This window comes from Notamacropus eugenii, chromosome 6, assembly GCF_028372415.1.
Source record: "Notamacropus eugenii isolate mMacEug1 chromosome 6, mMacEug1.pri_v2, whole genome shotgun sequence".
In the NCBI taxonomy this organism is placed as follows: Eukaryota; Metazoa; Chordata; class Mammalia; order Diprotodontia; family Macropodidae; genus Notamacropus; species Notamacropus eugenii.
The window spans coordinates 114,282,894-114,300,029 of record NC_092877.1 but is presented as its reverse complement, the minus strand read 5'-3'; the positions used below and the strand labels follow the sequence as shown (position 1 = coordinate 114,300,029).

At 37.3% G+C, this 17,136-nt stretch overlaps 1 long non-coding RNA gene across 2 annotated transcripts in view; it reads right to left on the bottom strand.

Moving 5' to 3' along the window:
* Positions 1–17,136, bottom strand: part of LOC140511697 (uncharacterized) — a 189,444-nt gene that overhangs the window by 153,976 nt on the left and 18,332 nt on the right. The window contains exon 4 of one of the 2 annotated variants that reach the window (XR_011969642.1): positions 15,796–16,037. The exons of the other annotated variant lie outside the window; for it this stretch is intronic. This is a non-coding gene — a long non-coding RNA (uncharacterized lncRNA). Of the gene's footprint in view, positions 1–15,795; positions 16,038–17,136 lie in introns of those variants that run through there. 2 annotated transcript variants of the gene reach the window in all.

The window sequence follows — 17,136 nt, the reverse complement described above, 5'->3', positions numbered from 1 at the left end:
GCTGTCTGGAGGGACAGACGACCCAGGGCAGAGAAAAATTCGCACTGAGACCCAAGCAAGCCTCAGCCCGGGAGACAAGCCCCAGGAGGGGCGGGAACACGCATTAGCCTCTAGGCGTGCCCCAGCCCTCCAGGGGAAAAGGGAAGACAATAGGGAAGCTGGGATCACCATCCCCCTGGACCTTGCCTTTGCCTCAGGCCAGCTGAGGAGATAGCCTGAGACCAGACCACACCTCCCACACACCTATCAAGCTAAACCCAGGGTTGATCAGGGAAACAACAACAACAACAAAAAAAAAAGCCTGCTTTTAGCCTAGACAAACATCAACTCAACTTAAAAGATCTGTATCTTCTGACTGAAAGAACCAAAAGCTACAACACTCAGCCAACATCATGAATCGGAAAAAGCAGACGAAAAGTGAAAAAACCATAGAATCTTTCTATGGGGATAAGGACCAAAACACAAACACCAAAGAGGTCAGAGCTGAGACTGTACTTCCATCTGAAACCTCAGATGGGACTATGAATTTCTCGCAAGCACAACTAGATTACCTGGAACGTCTGAAGAAGGACATAAAAGAAAAACTGGCCAATGATTTTAAAACCATAAAAAAAGAATTCACTGATGAGAACATCAATCTGAAAAAGAAAATTGAAGAAATGGAAAAGGAAGTTCAAAAATTAACTGGAGAGAATAATTCCCTAAAAGGAAGAGTTAATCAAACGGAAAAGGAAACTCAAAACCTAATAGGGAAAATTGATCAGATGGAAAAGGAAACCCAAAACCTAACTGGGAAAATTGGTCGAATGGAAAAAGAAGTACAAAACTTAAATGGAGAAAATAGCTCCTTAAAGGGAAAAATTGGCCAGATGGAAAAGGAGATGCGAAAGCTAACTGAAGAAAACAATACGATCAAGATTAGAATTGGGCAAGTAGAAACTAATGACTCAATGAGGCAACAAGAGTCAGTCAAACAAAATCTAAAGAATGAAAAGATGGAAGAAAATGTAAAATATTTAATTGGAAAAACAACTGACCTGGAAAATAGATCCAGGAGAGAAAATCTAAGAATTATTGGCCTGCCAGAAACCCATGATGAAGAAAAGAGTCTGGACAATATCTTCCAGGAAATCATCAAGGAAAACTGCCCAGAAGTACTAGACTCAGAGGGCAAAATAGTCATCGAAAGAATCCACCGTTCCCCACCGGAAAGGGATCCCAAACTCAAAACCCCAAGAAATATAGTTGCCAAATTCCAGAGCTATCAAGTGAAGGAGAAAATACTACAAGCAGCCAGAAAGAAACAATTTAAATATCAAGGTCACACAGTCAGGATCACACAGGACCTTGCAGCTTCTACATTAAAAGATCGAAAGAATTGGAACCCAATATTCCGTAAGGCAAAGGAGTTGGGACTCCAACCGAGGATCAACTACCCAGCAAAGTTCAGCATAACATTTCAGGCAAGGAGAAAGTCATTCAACGAAATAAGGGATTTCCAGAGCTTCCTGACCAAAACACCAGAACTCAATAGACAATTTGATCTTCAAATGCAGGTCTCCAGAGAATCATAAAAAGGTAAACAGAGGGGGAAAAAACAAAAACAAAAACTTGCAACTCAATTAGGGCAATCTGTTTACCTCCCTGTAAGGGAAGATGATACCTGTTAATCTTGAGAACTGTGCAGCTATTATGATAAAAGGGATATATGTAGAGGGAACGGGCATAAAGTAAATGATGTCATGGCAAAAATATGATTTGAGTATGAGAAGGGAATGTAATAGGAGGTGTGGAAAGGGGGAAGCAGAAAATGGAAAATTATATCACAGGAAGAAGTACAAAACCATAGTAGAGGGAAGGAGGGGAGGGAGATGAGCACTGTTTGAGAGGTACTCTCATCTGATTTGTTCAAAGGAGGGAACAATAACCTTAAGCAGATAATCCTAACTAGCTCTATAGGTAGTAGGAGGGGAAGGGGGAAGAAAGGGGAGGGTGGCTAAAAGGGAGGAAAGAAGCAATAAGAGTAAAGGGGACTAAAAGGGAGGGGGGCTAAAAGAAGGAGGGAAAGGCTGCAGGAGGAGGGGGAGAAAAGTGAATACTATTGAGGAGGGGAAGGGAGACGGGAGAGTTAAAAGCACAAATGGTGGGAAAGAGGGTGGAGGGAAATACACAGATTGTAATCATAACTGTGAATGTGAATGGGATGAACTCTCCCATAAAACGGAGACGGATAGCAGAATGGATTAAAAGCCATAATCCAACAATATGCTGCTTACAAGAAACACATTTGAAACGGGGGGATACACATAGGATAAAGGTCAAAGGATGGAGCAGAATATATTGTGCTTCAGCTCATGTAAGAAAGGCAGGAGTAGCAATCCTAATCTCAGACAAAGCAAAAGCAGAAATAGATCTAATCAAAAGGGATAAGGATGGAAACTATATCCTACTAAAAGGCACCATAGACCATGAAGCAATATCATTACTAAACATGTATGCTCCAAGTGGTATAGCATCCAGATTCTTAGAGGAGAGGTTGGGGGAGCTGAAGGAAGAAATTGATAGCAAAACTATACTAGTGGGGGACCTCAACCTCCCCCTCTCTGAACTAGATAAATCCAACCTTAAAATAAACAAGAAAGAGGTTAAGGAAGTAAATAAAACTCTGGATAAGGTAGATATGATAGATCTTTGGAGAAAATTGAATGGGAGTAGAAAGGAATATACCTTTTTCTCAGCGGTACATGGAACATTTACAAAAATTGACCATGTACTAGGACATAAAAATCTCACAATCCAGTGCAGAAAGGTAGAGATAATCAATGCATCCTTTTCAGATCATAATGCATTAAAAATTACATGTAATAAAAGGCCATGGAAAGAGAAACCAAAAATCAATTGGAAACTAAATAATCTAATTCTAAAGAAGGATTGGGTTAAAGAAGAAATCATAGAAACAATCAACAACTTCATTCAAGAGAATGACAATAGTGAGACAACGTACCAAAACTTATGGGACACTGCAAAAGCAGTTATTAGGGGAAGTTTTATATCTCTGAATGCTTACATAAATAAAATAGAGAAAGAGGAGATCAATGACTTAGGCTTGCAGTTGAAAAAGCTAGAAAAAGAACAAATTGAAAATCCCCAAGTAAATACCAAATTAGAAATACTGAAAACCAAAGGAGAGATTAATAAAATTGAAATAAAGAAAACTATTGAATTAATAAATAAAACCAATAGTTGGTTTTATGAAAAAACTAATAAAATTGATAAACCTTTGGTTAATCTGATCAAAAAAAAGAAAGAAGAAAACCAAATTACTAACATTAAAAATGAAAGGGGTGAACTCACCTCCAATGAGGAGGAAATTAAAACAATAATTAGAAACTACTTTGCCCAACTTTATGCCCACAAATTCGATAATCTAAACGAGATGGATGAATATTTTAAAAAATACAAATTGCCCAGATTAACAGAAGAGGAAGTTGAATACTTAAACAACCCCATCTCAGAAAAAGAAATTGAACAAGCCATCAATGAACTCCCTAGGAAAAAATCTCCAGGGCCAGATGGATTCACAAGTGAATTCTATCAAACATTTAAAGAACAGTTAATTCCAATACTACATACACTATTCTTGAAAATTGGGGAAGAAGGAGTCCTCCCAAATTCTTTCTATGATACAAATATGGTTTTGATACCCAAACCAGGAAGAGACAAAACAGAGAAAGAAAATTATAGACCAATTTCCCTAATGAATATAGATGCAAAAATTTTAAATAAGATTTTAGCAAAACGAATACAGCATCTAATCACGAGATTAATACATTATGATCAGGTAGGATTCATACCAGGACTACAGGGCTGGTTCAATATTAGGAAAACTATTAGCATTATCGACCACATCAACAACAAAGCTAACAAAAACCACATGATTATCTCAATAGATGCAGAAAAAGCTTTCGACAAAATACAACATCCATTCCTACTAAAAACATTGGAGAACGTAGGAATAAAGGGAACTTTCCATAAAATAATAAGCAGTATCTATCTAAAACCTTCAGCAAGCATTATATGCAATGGGGATAAGCTAGATGCATTCCCAATAAGATCAGGGGTGAAACAAGGTTGTCCATTATCACCACTATTATTCAATATGGTACTAGAAATGTTAGCTGTAGCAATTAGACAAGATAAAGATATTCAAGGAATTAGAATAGCCAAAGAAGAAACTAAGTTATCACTCTTTGCAGATGATATGATGATTTACCTAGAGAATCCCAGAGATTCAAGTAAAAAATTACTTGAATTAATAAACAACTTTGGCAAAGTTGCAGGGTACAAAATAAACCCTCACAAATCCTCTGCATTCCTATATATTAGCAACAAAGTTCAACAGCAAGAGATAGAAAGAGAAATCCCATTTAAAGTTAGGGTAGACAGTATAAAATACTTAGGAGTCTACCTGCCAAAACAAACCCAGGGACTATATGAACACAATTACAAGACACTTTTGGCACAAATAAACTCAGATTTAAGTAAGTGGAAAAACATTAGTTGCTCATGGGTAGGCCGTGCTAATATAATAAAAATGACAATTCTACCCAAATTAATATACTTATTTAGTGCCATACCAATTAAACTATCAGACAATTACTTTCTAGAGCTGGATAAAATAATATCAAAATTCATTTGGAAAAACAAAAGGTCCAGAATATCAAAGGGACTAATGAAAAGAAATGCTTGGGAAGGTGGCCTAGCGCTACCAGACCTTAAACTGTACTATAAAGCAGCAATTATCAAAACCACTTGGTATTGGCTAAGAAACAGAGAGGTAGACAAGTGGAATAGATTTGGCACTCAAGATGCAGTAGGCAAGGAATATAGCAACCTTCTGTTTGATAAACCCAAGGACCCCAGCTTCTGGGATAAGAACTCATTGTTTGACAAAAATTGCTGGGAAAACTGGATAACAGTGTGGCGGAAATTAGGCATAGACCCATACCTGACACCGTACACAAGAATAAAGTCCAAATGGGTACATGATTTAGGTATAAAGATTGATACCATGAATAAACTGGAGAAGCAAGGAATAGTGTATTTATCAGATCTATGGAGAAGGGAAGAATTCTTTACTAAAGGAGAGATAGAATGCATTATGAAATGCAAAATGGATAACTTTGAGTACATTAAACTGAGAAGTTTTTGCACAACCAAACCCAATGCAACCAAAATCCGGAGGGATGTAGTAAATTGGGAAAAAATTTTTACAGCTAAGCTCGGGGATAAAGGCCTCATTTCTAGAATATATAGAGAACTGACCCAAATGTATAATCATACAAGTCATTCCCCAATTGATAAATGGTCAAAGGATATGAACAGGCAATTTTCAGAGGAAGAAATTAAAGCTATCTATAATCATATGAAAAAATGCTCTAAATCACTATTGGTTAGAGAGATGCAAATCAAAACAACTCTGAGGTACCACATCACACCTATAAGATTGGCAAACATGACAGAACAAGAAAATGATAAATGCTGGAGAGGATGTGGGAGAGTTGGAACACTAATTCATTGTTGGTGGAGCTGTGAGCGCATCCAACCATTCTGGAGAGCAATTTGGAACTATGCCCAAAGGGCTACAAAGATGTGCATACCCTTTGACCCAGCAATATCGCTGCTAGGACTATATCCCCAAGAGATCATAAAAATGGGAAAGGGTCCCACATGTACAAAAATATTTATAGCAGCACTCTATGTAGTTGCCAAAAACTGGAAGTCAAGGGGATGTCCATCAATTGGGGAATGGCTGAATAAATTATGGTATATGAATGTAATGGAGTACTATTGTGCCATAAGAAATGATGAACAAGAAGACTTCAGAGAGGCCTGGAAGGACTTATATGACCTGATGCTGAGTGAAAGGAGCAGAACCAGGAGAACTTTATGCACAGCAACAACCACAGTGTGTGAGAGTTTTTTCTGGTAGACTTAGATTTTTGTAATAACACAAGAACTTCTGAAAAAAAAAAAAATCCCAATGGTGGACCTCAAGGCAAAAAGCCTTCCACACTCAGAGAGAGAAATATGGAAGTCACTCACATAATGTAGCAGATCATGTTTGTGTATGTGTATCTGTTTGTGTATCATGTTCTGATTTGTTATACGGATTCTTTCATTTATCTTAGTCTGACTACATAGCATGACGATAGTGAAAATATACTCAATAGGAAAGTATATGTAGAATCTATACAGAATTGTATGCAGTCGTGGGGAGGGAGGGAGGTAGTGGGGGGTGGGTGGGGAGGGATAAAATCGCAATTGTATGGCAGTGATTGTTAAACATTAAAAAAAAATAAAAAAATTAATAAAAAAAAAAAATTTTATTGGAATTCCCCCTGGGGATGAGTGGACAACAGCTCTTTATGCATTGTTCAAACATGATGAACATCCAGTTACATACTTTGATTATTCTGCAAACTTCTAATATTTGAGTAATGGGGTTGTCAGCAGGATTTGATGCCTGAAAATATTGCTAAGAATGGTGATGTCTTACAGATATTTCATTGCTACAGTTCATGAATGTGGTCTTGCAAATACATACATACATACATACATTATATATTATATATAATACATTATATATTACATACAATATTATGCATGCATAATATTGTATATAATATATTACACTATATATATGTACATATATTATATATATATGTATATATATAATGTTGTGTGTATTTGGCAACCAATGTCTTTTGTAATACTTTTGAAAAAGCATTAACTCAAACTTTGGTACAAAAAACAAGATTAGATAAATCCCATGACTCTGACTTATTATATATTATTCATTCCATTTGACTTAAACTGAAATGGACAGATGGACCAAGAATTGCTATTTCTTAAGTTGGCTTTGCTTGGAAGAGGTTAATCTTCTCTTTATTTTCTTCGTCAAATCCAAGAGTTCAGGTTTTATCTGGACATCACTCCTAGTGAACATTACTGTTTTCTCTTTCTTAAAACAATATTTATCTGATTTATGGATTTTCAATGAGTGATTGCTTACCAAATGTGCCATCTTGAAATTTAGAATTGAAGGGGGAAAGGTTGGAACTCTTATTGTTTCCCAGGATATATGCAACAGTGGAAAGGAAACACAGAAAGGTCTGGACTTTACTCTTCCAGTGGCGGGTCCTTCGTGCCACTGAATTCAACATGCAGAGGTCTATTGGGCTTACCATGATGCCCAATTTACAAGATACTAGGAGAAGTGAACACTGATAATTTAATCCATTGCCACTATTAATGGCCTAATCCATGGAACAGTATGCCTGGCATTATTTTCAAGATTATGACTAGAAGTAAAGTAGAGGGAGGCCACAGTAAAACTGTCGTTTTTAATCTTTAACCACAGCATTGCATGGGACATTTCATCAGTCATTTTTCACCTTCCCAGGAGAATATCACCACATTAATGTTGATGGATTACTACTTCAGAATATGCCAAGTGATTCTGCTTCCCAAGATGTTACAGGATTACAGAATCTCAGAAAATCTAATCCAACGTGTACTTGGACAGAAATGTGTACTGTATCACACCTTGCAAGTGACCAGCCAGGTAGATTTTGTCTTATGATCTCCCCTATGGAGAAGTCACTATTTCTCAATGCAGATATGTTCACTTTTGTAGACCTCAAGTTTCTAGAATGTTTTTTCTTTACCTCACACATATTTTCACCTTTTTGTATCTTCCACCATACAGCTATTGCTTCTAGTTCTGCCTCATGGAGTAAAGCTGAATGAGTCTAATCTTTCATCCAGGTTGATCATCATCATCATCAATCATCATCACCATCATCATCATCATCATCATCATCATCATCATCCTTCATACAATCATAGATTTAAAGCTCAAAAGGATATTAAAGGTCTAAACCAACACTTTTAATTTACATGAGACAGCTAAGATCCATTCTTCAGACTGGCTATAATCATGCTTTATGTGTATACTGTGCTTGCATTTGTCACAGATGACTCTGTGATAACAAAGCAATAGTGAGATAGCCTAGACTATATATCTCTTAGGGCAAATTTTTGATACTGTGTTTGACATAGTGAAGGTATATTTGAGAGACATGAAGAATATTTTTGAGGTGATTCACTTCAGTTTAATCTGAATGATAGCATCTCTGAATAGGCTAGCTGAATAGTCTAACTAGACTATGATGGAGTTGAAGGAAGTGTTTTTACCAGAGGTAAAGGGTATAATGAAAAGAAAATTAACTAAGAGATAGTGACTTTGAGTTCCAAAATTCCAAGATAGCAAGCAATCTGATATATGTATATATGTGCAGTCATACAAAACATATATCTCTATTAGTCATGTTGTGAAAGAAAAATCAGAACAAATTAAAAATAACATGAGAAAGAAAAAAAACAAAAAAGTGAAAATAGTATGCTTTGATCTGCATTCAGAATCCATAGTTCTTTCCCTTGAATATGGGTAGCATTTTCCATCATGGGTCTTTTGAAATTGTCTTAAATTGTTGTATTGCTGAGAAGAAGTAAGTTTATCATAGCTAATCATCGAAAAATGTTACTATTACTGTGTACGATGTTCTGTTGGATCAGGAGAGCACTTAAGTTCAACCAAGTGTTTTAGAAATAAAGAAATTATGACTTAAAGAACTGAAGTTAGCTATCCAAGATTACACACAAACATGGTAGCACAATCAAGACTGAAAACCATGGCATTTGCCTAGCCCACTTGCCTGTTTTTCTTCTTCATCACAGTAAAGTTCACTAATAATGCCCAACACAGCATTCTACTGGCTTTGTTTTCTTTCCCAACCCCCCCCCCCAAATTATTATCATTAAAACTGGATATTGTCAGAGAGAATAAAGGTTATGACTCTGGAACTAATATTAACCTTAAAATAGTTCATCTGTTTCATGCTATTTGTTTTCATAGAAATTACATTATTAAAATAATTCTTAAGTGGAAATTTTATGCCTATTAAAGTCAGCTGTCTGAAACTTATGAACACAGTCAACTGGTCTACATGGGAAACAATCCTATGACCTTGGCCTCATTATTATAGCTCACTAATTAAACTGAGCTAGCCCATCAGAGATATTAAGTAACGTCACTAAACTTTCAAGAAAGAATTTTAAAACTATTATAAACAGTTGAATCCTAGGATTCAAAATATTATGCTGGAACACTAAAAGAGATAGAAAAAATTCTCATTTTCCCTTATGTTTTGCTATTGATTCACAGGATCAGGATCATAGATATAGAACTAGAAAAGACCTTACAGATCATTAAAAATCAATTCCTTTATGTTACTGCTGGGGAACTCCCAGAGAGACTAAGGGACTTACCTAGGGTCACATATCTGATTAGACTCTGAAAAAAAAGGTTGAAACCCACTAAAACACATTACATTAATTTTTTAATGGGTTGTACTGATTTAATTTAAATTGGCAATCCTTCTTAGTGCTAACTCTCCAAAATCCACAGTAAAGTTCATAGAAAAATTGAAAATTGAAGTACACACACACACACACCACAACCCCTATACTACTTCAATCTCAGGGAAAAGAAGGAAAATGATTGGGTTAACAGTTTCGCTCAGTTCCTGTAAAGTCCCAGTACCAAGTCTAGACTGCTCTCCAAACTCATGTCTCAGGCACTCTGGCTTCTCCCTGCTCTCCTGGCTGGTTGCCCATATTCCACCTGGAATATTGACTCCAAGGCTGCCATGACTTAAACTCCTGTTTCCAGTGAGGATCATCATAGACAACTAAAACTGAATGGATAAATGATATAAAACATAAATAGCCCTGGACTCATTTCTTGGAGCTGAGATTCAATAGGAAGGAGGGAATGAAATCTTTCTCTTCTCTCCAGTTTAGTTTGTGAAAATGAATATGTTAACTACCTTTATTTGCTTGGGCTCTCCAATTATCCAGGTAACCAAAGGAAGTGGTATGGAACTGGCTTAACCAATCAGGATACAGAATAGCTTGACAAACCAAAAATCCTTTGCAGTGACTGAGAGTAAATCCAACTGGAATTGCAGAATCAGTGACCTTGAAACTAGCTAAGCTCAAACCGGACTTGAGTGACCCCTGAGCTTCCAGGTAGCCCTGGGCTCTTGAAGACATCCTACTCATCCTGTCTTTACTGGAGCCTTGGCCTCTACATCATCATGCTTATCTTGTTTACTGTTCAGGGTACCAAGAAATCAGTGCCATTGTTCCTGAAACTCTTCACCGCTATCTCCTCGAACTCTGTATCCATAATATACCCCCTTCCCTCCCCAGATCAGCCCATGTCCTGCCTCCCATTTTCATTTCTCACTTTGTTAGAAAATTATATAAACCTTTTTCTGTTTTCCCCAAACTGAGCTGTTTCAGCATTGGACAGTGTGTTCCATATGCCTGTAAGTACCTGCTTAATAAAGATCACTCTTTACTTTTACAGGCATGGTCTCCCTCTGTTTTATTTTTCTCTTTTGGAATGAGAGATCCAGGTCCCATAGAGTTCCTGCCTCAGTTTACATTACATGATGCCCATATGAACAGTGCATGCCCATGTGTAAAGTGATCTTCCTCTGCACACAGCAGGAAAGAACTTGAGCCAGAAAGAGTTCACCAACTAGTAAGAACAGCCGAAAGAGCAGTTATTTCAGTCTTTTAGGTCTGTGAACCATCTTCATATGGAGGCTTTAGAAAGAGGTTTTTGTTTTATTTTGTTTTGTTCTTGTGTTGTTTTTTGTATTTTGGTTGTGTATTTTTTTTTATTCCTCTCCCAGCTTTTTGATCAGAGGGGCAGAGGCTACTGAGGGTGTTGATGAGATATGAATAATAAAGTTGATACAATATCTGAGATAATGAGTTTCCTGGTGATGAGCTTTTCCTGGAAGCACGAAAATGATGAGGTCTAATCCAAAGAGCACAGCTGGTAGGAAATGACTGACTATGAGTCCTCTTCAAATGGAAGCTTCGGGAGATTTGTTCTGCCCTCCAGTCTTCCAATAAGAAGAATAGATGCTACTGAAGGTTCTAATTATATTTGAGTATCAAAGCTGATGTTGTCATATTCCAGTTGAAGATCTATTAGATTGTTTCTATTTTTAATATTCTTTTCGGATTTTTAATCCCTTTTTTTAATTTATGTTTATGGCAGGCTTCAGATCTTTGTCATGCATCAACACCTAATAAGTTCTCTTATTTTATGTGTTGTCTTTCCTCCCTAGAGTGTGAGTTCCTTGAAGGAAGGTACTGGTTGGTTTTTTTTGTCTTTATAGTCCCAGAATTTAACACAGTGCCTGACACATAGCAGTTTCTTAATAAATGTTTGACTGACAGAAATACTTGTTTAATTGAACAGAATTGAGTTAAATTCAACTTAGAATTTGATAGTTTTTTACTTCACCTATCATCTTTTCAAATTATCCTCACATCCATGCTTTATAAAATTGATCTTATGACCATTCCTCACATATAATGATCCATCTTCCTTCCATCACTGTGACTTTGCACTGCCATCTTCCATTACTGTTTTGCGTTAACTCATAAAATCATTGTGTTCCTTCAAGAGGAAACTCAAGCAAAGCCTTCTTTCCACATGAAGACTTTCATGACTCCACCAAATACTCCTGCATTCAGGTTCTCAGGATATCATCAGAAGACACCCTGTTTCCCAGAGCTAAGTCCCAGAAAGCAAGCTGAACCCTGAGCTTGGCATAACAGCAATCCTTTGCAATCACCTTCTGGAACTGATGGTCCCTGAGCTCAGGCAAGCACCAACAGACCTAGACATGAAGCCTTGCTATGAATGGACTTTTTGTCACTAGACAACCTTGACCCACACTTGCTATCACTCCTCACTACTGTTGTTACATGATACTGACTCTTTGTGTAGCCGCAAGTGTATAAATCAAGGTTCTGGCACACTAAAATGCCCCTACACACACTAGGGCCCTGCCACATGTGTTTAATCTGTCTCCTTGTTTGTAAGTCATTTCCCTCACTTTGAAATTAAACTTCTGTTTGATTCCTGAATTTCCTTGTCTCTGGCCTGCTCTGTTTGGCTCTAGTCATTTACAGGTTAGAGGTTGGTGTGGTGCAGTTGACAGTGTGCATATATTCTCTTTATACTTATCTGTTTTAGTATGTGTGTGTGAGTGTGTGTATGTACATATATACATATTTACTTTTTGTCTACTCCATTGTAATGTAAGTCTCTTTAGAGGAGAGATAATTTCATTCTTTGAAATATATTTAAAATTTCTGCCACAGAATGGACATTGAATAAAATGCTAACTTTTTTGATATTACAAGAGTTACAAATAAATAACTATGAGATATTAAAAGCTAAAATATCTCCTGTCTAAAGGCAGGAGGCAGGAATTAGGAAAAGTCTTATGAAGATAGTCTATTTGAGATCAACCTGGAAGAACAGATAGAATTTTTACAGATAGAAATGAGTGAGAAAGGTATTAAAGAAAGAAAACAAATAGTAAAGATAAGGTTTAAGAATTAGAGGAAATATGGAGAAAGATTATCTAGACCATTGTGAGCACAAGTTTTTTCAAACTTGTGGTGGCCTTTAAATATGAGTCTGAGAAATTTGACTTTTATTTCTTAGGTAATATCAAACCATTAATGATTTCTTAGGGGGATTTCATGCTTCAACGTGTTCATTGGGGAGACTAATTTTATAACTATGTGTAAAATAGACTAGAGGATAGGGAGAGCATAAAGGTAATGACAACAGTTAAGAGGCTGGAAGACGACTAGGAGAGAGGTAATGAGTGTCTGAATCTGGATTTTAGCAGAATTTGGGTTTTCCTAATAGAAAGAAGTTGACACTAGAGATCATGCAGAGGTAGAATTGAAAGAAATTGACGACCAACTTTTTTTTCAGAGTTGATCTGCATGACTATCACTGGCGAGGGAGAGGAGGAGAGAGAGAGAAAAAGAGAGAAAGAGAGAGACACAAACATAGACAGAGACAGAGAGAGAGAAAGACAGAGAGAGAGAGAGAGAGACAGAGAGACAGACAGAGAGAGAGAGCTTACTTTAACTTGTATCCAGCATTGGGTCTTTGTCCCATCAAAGGCTGTTGTGGACTCCCCCAAGATTTAGTCAGTCTTGAAGTGATCAGAGAATTAAATTTCCCAAACTCAGGAAGAATAAAGAGAGATAATTGCTGGTTGTTTGTTTGTTTGTTTTTTTCTTATTTGTGCATTAAAAAAAATGGAAGCCAGTGAGTACCAATTGCCCATGGAGAAGAAACGAAAAGTGAGCGTTATTACCAATATAGGCTCACCGCAGAGTAATCCTCATGCTGTTTCCCCATTAAGCTAGCTATTAAAAGCTTGGGGTAAGGGGAAAATGAGAATGTCCAGGAAATCTGAGAATGTCTAAGCTCCATTTCTAATACTTAAGTAGTAGGATTCAGTTAAGATAATTATGGAAACAAATTTGGCCAGATAAATTCAGGACCTTTTATTAGTTACTAGCTTATTTATCTATTAGTGTGTTAGTGGAGCATATTAAAAACTAGACAGGAAAAACAAAAACCTAGGGGAAAAATGAATTATAACACTGTTGAGAAGCATTTTAAAAACTGACAATGTCCCTCATTACCATGCCCATACAATCTAGATTTCTTGAAAAACAAAGACCATGGCACTGTTAAGAAACTCCTTTATAAGGAATATTCAAAGAAGAAAGAAGATTTTGGCAAGCCCTGAGAAAGGGACAATGCAGGCACTGAGGTGGAGTGCTGGAGCTTCCACTTCAGAAGTTGTCAGCAGAACCAGGTGAACGTTGCACACAGTGTTAGCCACATTGTTCAATGATTAACCTTGATAGACTTGGCTCTTCTCAGTGATGCAAGGTTCTAAGGCTACTCCAAAAGGCTCATGATGCTAAGTGTTATCCAGATCCAGAGAAAGAACTATTGAGTCTGAATGTAGATTCAAGCAGGCTATTTGCTCTCTGTTTTTTGTTTTGTTTTCTTTTGTTTCTTCTTTCTCATGGTTCATTCCATGGGTTCTAATTCTTCTTTACAACATGACTAATGTGAAAATGTATTTAATATGAATGTATATGTAGAGCCTATACCAGATTGCATGCTGTCTTGGGGGGGAGGGACAAAATTTAAAACCCAAAAGCTTGTGGAACTGAATGTTGGAAACTAAAAATAAATTAATTTTTTTTAAGTTCTTTAGTGTGCACAACTTCTTAGCTTGGAGAACTTTGGATGGGAACATTTCATTACTCATAAAAAATGCAGTGAGACAGCACAAAAGGAGAGTATAAAAGGATGGGGAAGAATAATAAAGTCTCTTGACAACTCTTATAGTTGTCAATAATATTAAGCAGGAACTCTTTCTGACTTTTGATTAGACTTTCAATGGAAGAGGAGGAAAATCTATAAGATTGTTTTAGTCTCTATATCTTCACAATCATGGTTGTATTGGAAATCACAAAGATAAAGAAAAGGAAGGAAATCTTTTTCCTAGTATGTAGAAATATATAGCATTATAAACTAGAGAGTTAAAATTATGACTGATGTAGTATCTTTGCAATAAATGTCCATATGATGATTTAAAAATTATTTTAACTTCCGAAGCATCTTAGTGCATTGGTGGGGGGAGGGGGGAAGGGGGAAGATTTGCAACTAGAATTAAGGTTAAATACAAGCAACCTCTCTCCCCTTCCTGGAGAGTGATAGAAGTCATTATTCTAGTAGAAGTTGACTTCAGCTACTAGAGAATAAACAGAATTGAAACTAGTTTTAAATTATTCAACAGAACTTAATTGCTTAGGTAAAATAGTAACTAAATCACCTAAACTGACATAAGACTATTCATTTCCAGGAGTAAAAATTGGTACTCTATAAGGAAATCTGTATGGGAGAGAGTCAGTGGAATGTTAAAACTAGAATACTGGGGCTGAGGGCAGCTCTATTAAGACTCCATCAGTCCCCCCTCAGAGAGCTGGGACCCCAATTCATTGGGGAAAAAGGATAAAGGTCTCTATTTCAGTAGCTTCTTTAGACTGAAAAGGGGAATAGAGCTGTCCCTGTCCCAATGAATCTGGGGAAGGGGGTTGACTGGAACTGAGGATAGGTCAGATCCCAGAGATGATGAGTGAGTAGGGGCTGGTATCGACTGTTTGCTACCAACTGTACGTAATTTGGCTTATAGTCTGAGAGACACAAATCTGACAGACAAGTTCGATATACAGGGCCCCAAATATAAGGAGAAAAACAAATATATCTAAAAATAGGCAGCTAATTAAGCCAAGTACCCATTTAGTAAATTATTTAGGCTAGAGAAAGAAAGGAATATAATTTTAAGTTGAATGGCTCAGATCTAACACAAATTTTAGTACCACAGACGTATCCCAGTCTTGGAATATAGGACCAAGATTAACATTGTGTTTGTACCTCTGTTCCAGAAACTTCTTTTCTCTTTGTCTAATTGTTCTCATACCATTCAGAAAGAATGTTCTATTCCAGGGATTTAACCTTTCACTCAACTATGCAGGCAGGCAGATGACAAACCCATGAATGAATTTGCCCAGTTGTTTGGAATATGCAATGGCTACCCATTCAGATTGCAAACAGCAAGATTTTACATGCATGCATTGTTCTCATATCTTTTACTGATCACTTGCTCTAATTAGACAAATTTGCTATAAAAGGAAAAAGCAAGGACATGCCAAGTATGACAGAATAAAACATCTTTAACTCTATTCGAATCCAGATAAGAGTCACTTTAATACCATTTCACAGCCAGACTCAGGAGTAGTCAAATGAGAAGCATTCCTTTTCAATGGAAAACAATGGGGAAACTGAGTCAGGAGGGTCCCATCTTATATTGAGGCTAAAATTGCCCTCTCAGCTTTTCCTAGAAGCAAACCTTCACTTGAAGCAGGATCACATTCCCTCTGAGTAAATTGTAGCATTTCTCTAAATACTGATTTAATGCAGACAGCTACATCTAAATTCAAACAAACAAACAAAAAAAAGAATGAGTTGTGGTCCCAAGGGTTTTTACCTCAAATAGCAAGTCTCACCAATCACAGCTTAGGGCTAGATGAAATTGTTTTTACTGTTATAGAGTTGCAATAAGCAATCAAAATTTACTATGATTTACATGTATTAGAGATTTTATTTCTCAGTAAGCCACGTTCATTGTTTAGGAGCTCCATAATTCAAATAAGCTTTTATTTTTTTGAGTCCCAGTGAGTCTCATGGGATGGGAGGTGAGACTGAATGTTAGTCAGTTTGAGAAGGAAAGAGAAAGAGGGCACCACTCCTTGTGTGGGAGAAACTAAGGATAGGGAAGTGCCAGGAGGTAATAGGGTCCAGCACCTGAATTAGAGGTCCCGGGGCCATTGAGGAGGGGGATTTGGTGGATAAAAAGGAGAGTCCTTGAGTAACCTGCAAGGTTCCTTGCAGGGTTTGCTCATCTTTGGGGAACTTGAAGCAGAAGCTTGTGGGAGCAAGAACTTGGGGGTTTGAGAGGAGAGGTTCATTTACTTCCTTAGGGGGTGGCCTTCAGGGTGCTCAGGGACCCAGGGCTGTTGCCAGTTAGAACCCTGCTGTAGCTACTACGCTTCCCTCCTTGTTCCCTTTGCCGGGTGGGGGAGGATAACTCAAATTCCCTACCATTCTTCTCACTTTTCCGCTTCAGCCTTAACTCAGTCACAGCCAGGGTGACAGGTTGAGGACCTTGATTGTTCTAACCATTCACTATATCCTCAGCTGAATCAGAGCCAGGATGACAGAGAGAAGACATTGTAGCCCTAGCCTGGAAAGAATCCGTAGCTGGGATCACTAGGAGGAGAATCTTAGTGGCTCTAACTTTTCACTGTAGTGGTAGTTTGGTCAGAGGCTCTACAGAGAGGAGAACTTTAGTGAGTATGTTTGTTTTGTTTTCTTTTGTTTTGTTTTTTTGGGGGGGAGGGGGTTCCTGAAGTAAACTTCAATTCTCTATCCACTCCTTAAAAACTTCTTTGAAAGTGAGAGTTTTGAACCTGCCAGGCAAGGTGAGTGGGGCTTTGGAAAAGATCCAGTGCCACCTAGTCCCTTCTTCC